Raw genomic sequence first — 14,059 nt, 5'->3', positions numbered from 1 at the left:
GGTGAAAGGTATATGATTTACGTAAGTTAGAAAGTGCAATTCTCCCAAAAAATTTTGTTCCGTAAATTGCACATTTTTTTGCATTACTGGATCTGTTGCATAATAGTCAAAGACTAATATTTGAATCCATAACGCTACAATTCTGCAGCTTATTTCACTGTGAAACATACACCAGTAGTTCAATTGTTTTTGAGGACTTATGCAGGATCAGGCAAAAAAGTGCACCTAATGCAACCATTACTTTTTAAAAGCTCATATAGGCGTCGGAAGCAAATTGAATGGGGGGCTTAACCAAAGAAAAAGGTAAATCCCAATTTTCAATGCCTATATAATGTCTATTTTTGTCCAAAAAATGGGGGGGGGGGATGGGGGAGGCTAAGCCCCCCCCCCCCTAAGTTCCGACGCCTATGTTGCTGTTATAATCATGAACTGTACATGCCCTTGAGGGGCCCTTTATTGATGAATAAATGAATATAAACCATAGACGGCAGAAGAAATTGAAAAGGGGATCGAGGGGATGGGGGTGGTCGAGCTAAACCAAGAAAGGGTTAGCCGAAATTTTCAATGTATTATATCTGCAAAAAAAAAAAGAAACAAACAAACAAGCAAACAAAACAAAAAACACTGTATGACCTCACAATACACGTGACGTCACAATAGGTATACCGTATACTTAGCGACAGTGAAGGGTGATTTTAGCACTATAACTTTCGCAATGCTGGAAATAATAAGAAAGACCGTGGTAAGTAATAGCTTAATTGTCTATCAATGTACTTCATCTCATTGTCTATCCGTGTGTACTTAGCTAAATTGTCTATCTGTATGTACGTAGCTTTATTGTCTAGCCGTGTGTACTTCGCCTAATTGTTTTTCTCTGTGTATTTAACTTATTTTCTTTCTGTGTGTAATTAGTTTAATAGTCTTTTTGTGTGTGCCTAGCTTTATTGTCTATAGCTCTGTTTTCTTAGCTTAATTGTCTGTCTAGCTGAACTTAATTGTTTGTCCGTCTGAATTAGTTTAATTGTCTATCAGCGTGCACTTTACTTTATTGTCTATCTTTGTGTGTACTTAATTATATAACTGAAACTGTCTCTCTGTGTATACATAATTTGATTTTCTAGCCTTGAGTACTTCCCTTTATTGTTAATATGTGTGTACTTAACTCACTAGTCTAGCTGTGTGTACTAAGCTTAATTTTCTATCTCTGTGTACTTAATTAATTAGCCTAATTGTATAGCTGTGTGTATACATACTCAGCTAAAATGTCTACAGTGGACCTTTAGATATTCGGACGCCAGATATCCGGATGCTTCAGTATCCGGACGACTTTTCATCGGAACAGAACTTTTTAATGTTACATTGTCTTGTTTAATTGTTAATTCAGATATTCGGACGCTTCACATATCCGGACAAATTGACAAGGAACCAAGGCGTCTGGATAAATGAGGCTCCACTGTAGCTGTATGTCCATACTTAGATTTATTGTCTATCTAAGTGTACTTAGCTTAATTGTATTGCTGTGCGTATATACGTCGCTGAATTGTCTATCTAAGTGTACTTAAATAATTGTCTATCTACGTGTACCTAGCTTAGCTCAATTGTTCATCTGTCTGTACTTTGCTTATTTGATTTTCTGTGTGTACTAAAAAGGTAAATGCCAATTCTTTATTCCTATATTATGTATATTTTTGCAAAATAAGGATAAACCCCCCCCCCCCTTACGCTTCCGACGCCTATGGTGCTGTTATAATCATGAATTGTACATGCCCTTTGGGGGGCCCTTGATTAATGAATAAAGAAATATTAACCACATACACGGCGGAATACTTAGTAAATTGAAAAGGGGAGGGGGTAGGGAATGGGGGTGGTCGAGCTAAACCAAGAAAAGGTAAGCCAAATTTCAAATTATCTCATCGTCTCAAACCACGGTCCGGAGTCCGCATATAGCTCTCTCCATTGTATGACCTCACAATACACGTGACGTCACAGTAGGTACACCGTATACTTAGCGACAGTGAATGGCGATTCTGGCACTATAACTTTCGCAATGCTGGAAATAATAAGAAAGACAGTGGTAAGTAATAACTTAATAATTGTCTATCTATGTACTTCATCTCATTGTCTATCCGTGTGTACTTAGCTAAATTGTCTCTCTGTGTGTACATAGCTTTATTGTCTAGCCGTGTGTACTTCGCTTAATTGTTTATCTGTGTGTATACTAAACTTAATATCCCTTTAAGGGGGGGGGGGGGGGCTGCTGTGAGCACTTGTCTACGTGTACTTACCTAAATTGTCTATATAAGTGTACTTAGCTTAATTGTCTATCTATGTGTACCTAGCTTAGCTTAATTGTCTATCTATGTGTACCTAGCTTAGCTTAATTGTCTATCTATGTGTACCTAGCTTAGCTTAATTGTCTAGCTATGCGTACCTAGCTTAGCTTAATTGTCTAGCTATGTGTATACCTAGCTGAGCTTAATTGTCTAGCTATGTGTATACCTAGCTAGCTTAGCTTAATTGTCTAGCTATGTGTATACCTAGCTTAGCTTAATTGTCTATCTATGTGTATACCTAGCTGAGCTTAATTGTCTAGCTATGTGTACCTAGCTTAGCTTAATTGTCTAGCTATGTGTATACCTAGCTGAGCTTAATTGTCCAGCTATGTGTACCTAGGTTAGCTTAATTGTCTAGCTATGTGTATACCTAGCTGAGCTTAATTGTCTAGCTATGTGTATACGTACCTAGCTTAGCTTAATTGTTTAGCTACATGTATGTGTATACCTAGCTTAGCTTAATTGTCTATCTATGTATAGCTAGCTTATTGTCCGTCTGTCTGTACGGTGCTAATTTGTCTTTCTGTGTGTACTTGGTTAGATTTAGAAGCGCCTAATCTTTTCGTTCTTTTTGGTACATGTAGTGTAACAGATCTAGATATGATTTATAATATATCCTATTTTATGAATCAGAGGATGGCGGGTTTATGGATTCCAATTTGTAGTTGGTGGTGGAGTTTAGGCCTCTCAAACATTAATTGCATTAACGTACTACGTACTAACGTAAAATTTAAACTTGATCTATAAATCATCAAAATCAAGTCACATACCGAAAATTAGCTGAATAAGCGTTTAGTAAGAAATTGCGGACAATTCTTAAAAAGTAAAAAAGCCACAATTCCGTCAAAAATCACTGAAAAGTTGTGTACGGTTGAACGTATGTTGTAAAGTGGCGTAGTTTAATTATATTTTCCTTTTTTCAGTTAGTGGAAGAAAAGAACATCCAAATTTTTGAGGCAGTACTTGCAGAACTGATGCAAGTGATGGAAGTGGTAATATTTCATTCTGCTTATTATTTGCCCTTTTTACCCAACGCAACATGACCAATTTCTTCTTATAAAGTCTCTAACCATGCGCAATTCGACACCCTGTATATTCTGAACATGTCGGATTAGACAGATTTCACTGTATATTGTTTTAGGTGCCTGTTGCTAGTCATATTCAAATTCAAATTATATATGTTGTATAATGTAATCACATGTACTTATACATGTATTGTTTGTCAAGACAATCAACATTTTTTGTATTATTATTTCTTATCTGAAGCATGTGTTATTATTATTTTCTTTCACTCTGAATTTAGATAAAAAATGAAACCAGCATGAAGACTGGATATATGCACGAACAGCAAATGCTGACATGGGCAAAGGTTTGTGAATAATCATTGAGTATATTATAATATTCGTTTTACTTCTTAATTTCAAACTATCTTTTTCTTACATAAAAAAAAATCAAATAATCTTCACATAGAAACCATGTATTTCATCTCTTGTCTTATATTTTAGGATCTAATATTGGAAATCTTTGAAGAGGAAAAAGAGAAATTTCCTATTGATAATATAAATGAAATTTTAGGAAATGTGTCTGAGATATTGTTGGTAAGTATAAACAAAGGTATTAAAAGCTAATTTGTGATTTTTCTAAATAATCATGTTTTGTTATGATTAATTGTCCATTACTTTCCCAGAAGAAGAAAAAAGAAGCATTTAAAATGGTGCCAAGGCAACTCCGAGAAAGAGCATTAGTAAGTAAAATATGTATTTATACCAATATTTAAAACTTAACTGTTTAATTAACTGTTTAATTATCTAAGTTAGATAAAAATGAATTGGTTGGCTAACCATAGCTGGTCAGATTTAGCATCTACTCAGTTGGATTTTTTTGGGAAAAGATAATTTTTTATGGTCTCTGGGTCTTCTCTCCATTTTTTGAAAATGTATATTCGTTTCTTTGAATTAAATGCATACAAATAACGTCTCAAAATCATGGAGAGAAGACCCAGAGATAGAAACTTTTCAGGAAAACGTGTTTAAAAATGTACCATTTTGTACCAAATGTCTGATCTAGCCAATTTTCAAGTTATTTTTAGCAAATCAAAACTCACTTTCAGGAAAATGTTTTTCTTTCCCATTTTACAGGAACCCAATAAATAAAAAAAAATTAAAATTTAATGAGATATGTCGATAAATTTTTTTTCTTTTCAAGTACGCCCAGATTCCTGCAGAATGCCAATCAAAAGCGCCCTCGTTGTTTCTTTTATAATATCAAAATTGAATATTACTTAGATAAAATTTATTTTTTCCCTTTACAAGCTGTCTAAGACACGTAATAATTTTTTTTCTTATCAAGCTGTTTAATTTCTTTTGGCTAGATGCTGCTACAACAAGTTCAGATTAGATTTAAAAAAGAGCTACAAAAACGAATAGAATTGCGGCAGTTCCTTGTGAACAAAATGATGGTAACTATGGAGATTTTTATTACCCTTAAAACACCTTTGTATATAAAGAAAGCTAAAGTTATTGTACCAAATACATAATAAAAACCATATATAAATATCTTAAATTTTTTTTTCAAGAGGAATTTTGTCCAACTTTATCTTAAGATATTTGTATTACTAATCTCAATTCAAAACGTAAAATTCATTTTTTTTTTTTTTTTATTTTGGCAGATAGAGGTTGTAAAAAGTAAACAGAACCCTGATGATTGTATTGAGAATGCTGCTGGAGAGGTTGTGAAAAGTAAACATATCCCTGATGATTGTATTGAGAATGCTGCTGGAGAGGTTGTGAAAAGTAAACAGAACCCTGATGATTGTATTGAGAATGCTGCTGGAGAGGTTGTGAAAAGTAAACAGATCCCTGATGATTGTATTGAGAATGCTGCTGGAGAGGTTGTGAAAAGTAAACAGATCCCTGATGATTGTATTGAGAATGCTGCTGGAGAGGTTGTGAAAAGTAAACATATCCCTGATGATTGTATTGAGAATGCTGCTGGAGAGGTTGTGAAAAGTAAACAGAACCCTGATGATTGTATTGAGAATGCTGCTGGAGAGGTTGTAAAAAGTAAACAGAACCCTGATGATTGTATTGAGAATGCTGCTGGAGAGGTTGTGAAAAGTAAACAGAACCCTGAGGATTGTATTGAGAATGCTGCTGGAGAGGTTGTGAAAAGTAAACAGAACCCTGAGGACTCGATTCAGAATGCTGCTGGAGAGGTTGTAAAAAGTAAACAGATCCCTGAGGACTCGATTCAGAATGCTGCTGGAGAGGTTGTAAAAAGTAAACAGAACCCTGATGATTGTATTGAGAATGCTGCTGGAGAGGTTGTAAAAAGTAAACAGAACCCTGATGATTGTATTGAGAATGCTGCTGGAAAGGTTGTAAAAAGTAAACAGAACCCTGATGATTGTATTGAGAATGCTGCTGGAGAGGTTGTGAAAAGTAAACAGAACCCTGATGATTATATTGAGAATGCTGCTGGAGAGGTTGTAAAAAGTACACAGAACCCTGATGATTGTATTGAGAATGCTGCTGGAGTGGTTGTAAAAAGTAAACAGATCCCTGATGATTGTATTGAGAATGCTGCTGGAGAGGTTGTGAAAAGTAAACAGATCCCTGATGATTGTATTGAGAATGCTGCTGGAGAGGTTGTGAAAAGTAAACAGATCCCTGATCATTGTATTGAGAATGCTGCTGGAGAGGTTGTGAAAAGTAAACAGAACCCTGATGATTGTATTGAGAATGCTGCTGGAGAGGTTGTGAAAAGTAAACAGAACCCTGAGGACTCGATTCAGAATGCTCCTGGAGAGGTTGTAAAAAGTAAACAGAACCCTGAGGACTCGATTCAGAATGCTGCTGGAGAGGTTGTAAAAAGTAAACAGAACCCTGATGATTGTATTGAGAATGCTGCTGGAGAGGTTGTAAAAAGTAAACAGAACCCTGATGATTGTATTGAGAATGCTGCTGAAGAGGTTGTGAAAAGTAAACAGATCCCTGATCATTGTATTGAGAATGCTGCTGGAGAGGTTGTAAAAAGTAAACAGATCCCTGATGATTGTGTTGAGAATGCTGCTGGAGAGGTTGTAAAAAGTAAACAGAACCCTGAGGACTCGATTCAGAATGCTGCTGGAGAGGTTGTAAAAAGTAAACAGATCCCTGAGGACTCGATTCAGAATGTTGCTGGAGAGGTTGTAAAAAGTAAACAGAACCCTGAGGATTGTATTGAGAATGCTGCTGGAGAGGTTGTGAAAAGTAAACAGAACCCTGAGGATTGTATTGAGAATGCTGCTGGAGAGGTTGTGAAAAGTAAACAGAACCCTGAGGATTGTATTGAGAATGCTGCTGGAGTGGTTGTAAAAAGTAAACAGATAACTGATGATTGTATTGAGAATGCTGCTGGAGAGGTTGTGAAAAGTAAACAGATCCCTGATGATTGTATTGAGAATGCTGCTGGAGAGGTTGTGAAAAGTAAACAGAACCCTGATGATTGTATTGAGAATGCTGCTGGAGAGGTAAAAAGTAAACAGAACCCTGATGATTGTACTGAGAATGCTGCAGGAGTGGTTGTAAAAAGTAAACAGATCCCTGATGATTGTATTGAGAATGCTGCTGGAGAGGTTGTGAAAAGTAAACAGATCCCTGATGATTGTATTGAGAATGCTGCTGGAGAGGTTGTGAAAAGTAAACAGAACCCTGATGATTATATTGAGAATGCTGCTGGAGAGGTTGTAAAAAGTACACAGAACCCTGATGATTGTATTGAGAATGCTGCTGGAGTGGTTGTAAAAAGTAAACAGATCCCTGATGATTGTATTGAGAATGCTGCTTGAGAGGTTGTGAAAAGTAAACAGATCCCTGACGATTGTATTGAGAATGCTGCTGGAGAGGTTGTGAAAAGTAAACAGATCCCTGATCATTGTATTGAGAATGCTGCTGGAGAGGTTGTGAAAAGTAAACAGAACCCTGATGATTGTATTGAGAATGCTGCTGGAGAGGTTGTGAAAAGTAAACAGAACCCTGAGGACTCGATTCAGAATGCTCCTGGAGAGGTTGTAAAAAGTAAACAGAACCCTGAGGACTCGATTCAGAATGCTGCTGGAGAGGTTGTAAAAAGTAAACAGAACCCTGATGATTGTATTGAGAATGCTGCTGGAGAGGTTGTAAAAAGTAAACAGAACCCTGATGATTGTATTGAGAATGCTGCTGAAGAGGTTGTGAAAAGTAAACAGAACCCTGAGGATTGTATTGAGAATGCTGCTGGAGAGGTTGTAAAAAGTAAACAGATCCCTGATGATTGTGTTGAGAATGCTGCTGGAGAGGTTGTAAAAAGTAAACAGAACCCTGAGGACTGTATTCAGAATGCTGCTGGAGAGGTTGTAAAAAGTAAACAGATCCCTGAGGACTGATTCAGAATGTTGCTGGAGAGGTTGTAAAAAGTAAACAGAACCCTGAGGATTGTATTGAGAATGCTGCTGGAGAGGTTGTGAAAAGTAAACAGAACCCTGAGGATTGTATTGAGAATGCTGCTGGAGAGGTTGTGAAAAGTAAACAGAACCCTGAGGATTGTATTGAGAATGCTGCTGGAGTGGTTGTAAAAAGTAAACAGATAACTGATGATTGTATTGAGAATGCTGCTGGAGAGGTTGTGAAAAGTAAACAGATCCCTGATGATTGTATTGAGAATGCTGCTGGAGAGGTTGTGAAAAGTAAACAGAACCCTGATGATTGTATTGAGAATGCTGCTGGAGAGGTAAAAAGTAAACAGAACCCTGATGATTGTACTGAGAATGCTGCAGGAGTGGTTGTAAAAAGTAAACAGATCCCTGATGATTGTATTGAGAATGCTGCTGGAGAGGTTGTGAAAAGTAAACAGATCCCTGATGATTGTATTGAGAATGCTGCTGGAGAGGTTGTAAAAAGTAAACAGATCCCTGATGATTGTATTGAGAATGCTGCTGGAGAGGTTGTGAAAAGTAAACAGAACCCTGATGATTGTATTGAGAATGCTGCTGGAGAGGTTGTGAAAAGTAAACAGAACCCTGAGGATTGTATTGAGAATGCTGCTGGAGTGGTTGTAAAAAGTAAACAGATCCCTGGGGATTGGATTCAGAATGTTGCTCGAGAGGTTGTAAAAAGTAAACAGATCCCTGATGATTGTATTGAGAATGCTGCTGGAGAGGTTGTGAAAAGTAAACAGAACCCTGATGATTGTATTGAGAATGCTGCTGGAGAGGTTGTAAAAAGTAAACAGAACCCTGAGGACTCGATTCAGAATGCTGCTGGAGAGGTTGTGAAAAGTAAACAGAACCCTGATGATTGTATTGAGAATGCTGCTGGAGAGGTTGTAAAAAGTAAACAGAACCCTGAGGATTGTATTGAGAATGCTGCTGGAGAGGTTGTGAAAAGTAAACAGAACCCTGATGATTGTATTGAGAATGCTGCTGGAGAGGTTGTAAAAAGTAAACAGAACCCTGAGGATTGTATTGAGAATGCTGCTGGAGAGGTTGTAAAAAGTAAACAGATAACCCTGATGATTGTATTGAGAATGCTGCTGGAGAGGTTGTGAAAAGTAAACAGATCCCTGATGATTGTATTGAGAATGCTGCTGGAGAGGTTGTGAAAAGTAAACAGAACCCTGATGATTGTATTGAGAATGCTGCTGGAGAGGTTGTGAAAAGTAAACAGAACCCTGATGATTGTATTGAGAATGCTGCTGGAGAGGTTGTAAAAAGTAAACAGATCCCTGATGATTGTATTGAGAATGCTGCTGGAGAGGTTGTGAAAAGTAAACAGAACCCTGATGATTGTATTGAGAATGCTGCTGGAGAGGTTGTAAAAAGTAAACAGATCCCTGATGATTGTATTGAGAATGCTGCTGGAGAGGTTGTAAAAAGTAAACAGAACCCTGATGATTGTATTGAGAATGCTGCTGGAGAGGTTGTGAAAAGTAAACAGAACCCTGATGATTGTATTGAGAATGCTGCTGGAGAGGTTGTAAAAAGTAAACTGCTGGAGAGGTTGTAAAAAGTAAACAGAACCCTGGTGATTGTATTGAGATTGCTGCTGGAGTGGTTGTAAAAAGTAAACAGAACCCTGATGATTGTATTGAGAATGCTGCTGGAGAGGTTGTAAAAAGTAAACAGATCCCTGATGATTGTATTGAGAATGCTGCTGGAGAGGTTGTGAAAAGTAAACAGATCCCTGATGATTGTATTGAGAATGCTGCTGGAGAGGTTGTGAAAAGTAAACAGAACCCTGATGATTGTATTGAGAATGCTGCTGGAGAGGTTGTAAAAAGTAAACAGAACCCTGATGATTGTATTGAGAATGCTGCTGGAGAGGTTGTAAAAAGTAAACAGATCCCTGATGATTGTATTGAGAATGCTGCTGGAGAGGTTGTGAAAAGTAAACAGAATGATTGTATTGAGAATGCTGCTGGAGAGGTTGTGAAAAGTAAACAGATCCCTGATGATTGTATTGAGAATGCTGCTGGAGAGGTTGTGAAAAGTAAACAGAACCCTGATGATTGTATTGAGAATGCTGCTGGAGAGGTTGTGAAAAGTAAACAGATCCCTGAGGATTGTATTGAGAATGTTGCTGGAGAGGTTGTAAAAAGTAAACAGAACCCTGTTGATTGTACTGAGAATGCTGCTGGAGAGGTTGTAAAAAGTAAACAGAACCCAGAGGATTGTATTGAGAATGCTGCTGGAGAGGTTGTAAAAAGTAAACAGAACCCTGATGATTGTATTGAGAATGCTGCTGGAGAGGTTGTAGAAAGTAAACAGAACCCTGAGGATTGTATTGAGAATGCTGCTGGAGAGGTTGTAAAAAGTAAACTGAACCCTGATGATTGTATTGGGAATGCTGCTGGAGAGGTTGTAAAAAGTAAACAGAACCCTGAGGACTGATTCAGAATGCTGCTGGAGAGGTTGTAAAAAGTAAACAGATCTCTGAGGATTGTATTGAGAATGTTGCTGGAGAGGTTGTAAAAAGTAAACAGAACCCTGATGATTGTATTGAGAATGCTGCTGGAGAGGTTGTGAAAAGTAAACAGAACCCTGATGATTGTATTGAGAATGCTGCTGGAGAGGTTGTGAAAAGTAAACAGAACCCTGAGGATTGTATTGAGAATGCTGCTGGAGAGGTTGTAAAAAGTAAACAGATAACTGATGATTGTATTGAGAATGCTGCTGGAGAGGTTGTGAAAAGTAAACAGATCCCTGATGATTGTATTGAGAATGCTGCTGGAGAGGTTGTGAAAAGTAAACAGAACCCTGATGATTGTATTGAGAATGCTGCTGGAGAGGTAAAAAGTAAACAGAACCCTGATGATTGTACTGAGAATGCTGCAGGAGTGGTTGTAAAAAGTAAACAGATCCCTGATGATTGTATTGAGAATGCTGCTGGAGAGGTTGTGAAAAGTAAACAGATCCCTGATGATTGTATTGAGAATGCTGCTGGAGAGGTTGTAAAAAGTAAACAGATCCCTGATGATTGTATTGAGAATGCTGCTGGAGAGGTTGTGAAAAAGTAAACAGAACCCTGATGATTGTATTGAGAATGCTGCTGGAGAGGTTGTGAAAAGTAAACAGAACCCTAAGGATTGTATTGAGAATGCTGCTGGAGTGGTTGTAAAAAGTAAACAGATCCCTGATGATTGTATTGAGAATGCTGCTGGAGAGGTTGTAAAAAGTAAACAGATCCCTGATGATTGTATTGAGAATGCTGCTGGAGAGGTTGTGAAAAGTAAACAGAACCCTGATGATTGTATTGAGAATGCTCTGGAGTGGTTGTAAAAAGTAAACAGATCCCTGAGGATTGGATTCTGGAGAGAGGTTGTAAAAAGTAAACAGACCCCTGAGGACTGTCTTCAGAATGCTGCTGGAGAGGTTGTGAAAAGTAAACAGAACCCTGATGATTGTATTGAGAATGCTGCTGGAGAGGTTGTAAAAAGTAAACAGAACCCTGATGATTGTATTGAGAATGCTGCTGGAGAGGTTGTAAAAAGTAAACAGAACCCTGATGATTGTATTGAGAATGCTGCTGGAGAGGTTGTGAAAAGTAAACAGAACCCTGATGATTGTATTGAGAATGCTGCTGGAGAGGTTGTAAAAAGTAAACAGAACCCTGATGATTGTATTGAGAATGCTGCTGGAGAGGTTGTAAAAAGTAAACAGATCCCTGATGATTGTATTGAGAATGCTGCTGGAGAGGTTGTAAAAAGTAAACAGAACCCTGATGATTGTATTGAGAATGCTGCTGGAGAGGTTGTAAAAAGTGAACAGAACCCAGAGGATTGTATTGAGAATGCTGCTGGAGAGGTTGTAAAAGTAAACAGAACCCTGATGATTGTATTGAGAATGCTGCTGGAGAGGTTGTAAAAAGTAAACAGATCCCTGATGATTGTATTGAGAATGCTGCTGGAGAGGTTGTGAAAAGTAAACAGAACCCTGATGATTGTATTGAGAATGCTGCTGGAGAGGTTGTAAAAAGTAAACAGAACCCTGATGATTGTATTGAGAATGCTGCTGGAGAGGTTGTAAAAAGTAAACAGATCCCTGATGATTGTATTGAGAATGCTGCTGGAGAGGTTGTAAAAAGTAAACAGATCCCTGATGATTGTATTGAGAATGCTGCTGGAGAGGTTGTGAAAAGTAAACAGAACCCTGATGATTGTATTGAGAATGCTGCTGGAGAGGTTGTGAAAAGTAAACAGAACCCTGATGATTGTATTGAGAATGCTTGAGAGGTTGTGAAAAGTAAACAGAATGCTGCTGGAGAGGTTGTAAAAAGTAAACAGATCCCTGAGGACTGGATTCGGAATGCTGCTGGAGTGGTTGTAAAAAGTAAACAGAACCCTGATGATTGTATTGAGAATGCTGCTGGAGAGGTTGTAAAAAGTAAACAGAACCCTGATGATTGTATTGAGAATGCTGCTGGAGAGGTTGTAAAAAGTAAACAGAACCCTGATGATTGTATTGAGAATGCTGCTGGAGAGGTTGTAAAAAGTAAACAGAACCCTGATGATTGTATTGAGAATGCTGCTGGAGAGGTTGTAAAAAGTAAACAGAACCCTGATGATTGTATTGAGAATGCTGCTGGAGAGGTTGTAAAAAGTAAAAGATGATTGTATTGAGAATGCTGCTGGAGAAAAGTAAACAGAACCTGATGATTGTATTGAGAATGCTGCTGGAGAGGTTGTAAAAAGTAAACAGAACCCTGATGATTATATTGAGAATGCTGCTGGAGAGGTTGTAAAAAGTACACAGAACCCTGATGATTGTATTGAGAATGCTGCTGGAGAGGTTGTAAAAAGTAAACAGAACCCTGATGATTGTTGAGATTGCTGGAGAAAAAGTAAACAGAACCCTGATGATTGTATTGAGAATGCTGCTGGAGAGGTTGTAAAAAGTAAACAGAACCCTGATGATTGTATTGAGAATGCTGCTGGAGAGGTTGTAAAAAGTAAACAGAACCCTGATGATTGTATTGAGAATGCTGCTGGAGAGGTTGTAAAAAGTAAACAGAACCCTGAGGACTGGAGTGAGAATGCTGCTGGAGTGGTTGTAAAAAGTAAACAGATCCCTGATGATTGTATTGAGAATGCTGCTGGAGAGGTTGTAAAAAGTGAACAGAACCCTGAGGATTGTATTGAGAATGCTGCTGGAGAGGTTGTAAAAAGTAAACAGAACCCTGATGATTGTATTGAGAATGCTGCTGGAGAGGTTGTAAAAAGTAAACAGAACCCTGAGGACTCGATTCAGAATGCTGCTGGAGAGGTTGTAAAAAGTAAACAGATCCCTGTATTGAGAATGCTGCTGGAGAGGTTGTAAAAAGTAAACAGAACCCTGGAGAGGTTGTAAAAAGTAAACAGAACCCTGAGATTGTATTGAGAATGCTGCTGGAGAGGTTGTAAAAAGTAAACAGAACCCTGATGATTGTATTGAGAATGCTGCTGGAGAGGTTGTAAAAAGTAAACAGAACCCTGTTGATTGTATTGAGAATGCTGCTGGAGAGGTTGTAAAAAGTAAACAGAACCCAGAGGATTGTATTGAGAATGCTGCTGGAGAGGTTGTAAAAGGTAAACAGAACCCTGATGATAGTATTGAGAATGCTGCTGGAGAGGTTGTAAAAAGTAAACAGAACCCTGATGATAGTATTGAGAATGCTGCTGGAGAGGTTGTAAAAAGTAAACAGAACCCTGATGATTGTATTGTGAATGCTGCTGGAGAGGTTGTAAAAAGTAAACAGAACCCTGATGATTGTATTGAGAATGCTGCTGGAGAGGTTGTAAAAAGTAAACAGAACCCTGATGATTGTATTGAGAATGCTGCTGGAGAGGTTGTAAAAAGTAAACAGAACCCTGATGATTGTACTGAGAATGCTGCTGGAGAGGTTGTAAAAAGTAAACAGAACCCTGATGATTGTATTGAGAATGCTGCTGGAGAGGTTGTAAAAAGTAAACAGAACCCTGATGATTGTATTGAGAATGCTGCTGGAGAGGTTGTAAAAAGTAAACAGAACCCTGATGATTGTAAAAGTAAACAGAACCCTGATTGTATTGAGATGCTGCTGGAGAGGTTGTAAAAAGTAAACAGAACCCTGATGATTGTATTGAGAATGCTGCTGGAGAGGTTGTAAAAAGTAAACAGATCCCTGATGATTGTATTGAGAATGCTGCTGGAGAGGTTGTAAAAAGTAAACAGAACCCTGGTGATTGTATTGAGA

Source organism: Saccostrea cucullata, unplaced genomic scaffold (assembly GCF_032062105.1).
Source record: "Saccostrea cucullata isolate Sc308-1 unplaced genomic scaffold, CSIRO_AGI_Scuc_v1 ctg12346, whole genome shotgun sequence".
Taxonomy (NCBI): Eukaryota; Metazoa; Mollusca; class Bivalvia; order Ostreida; family Ostreidae; genus Saccostrea; species Saccostrea cuccullata.
Note: the sequence above shows the minus strand (reverse complement) of the source record.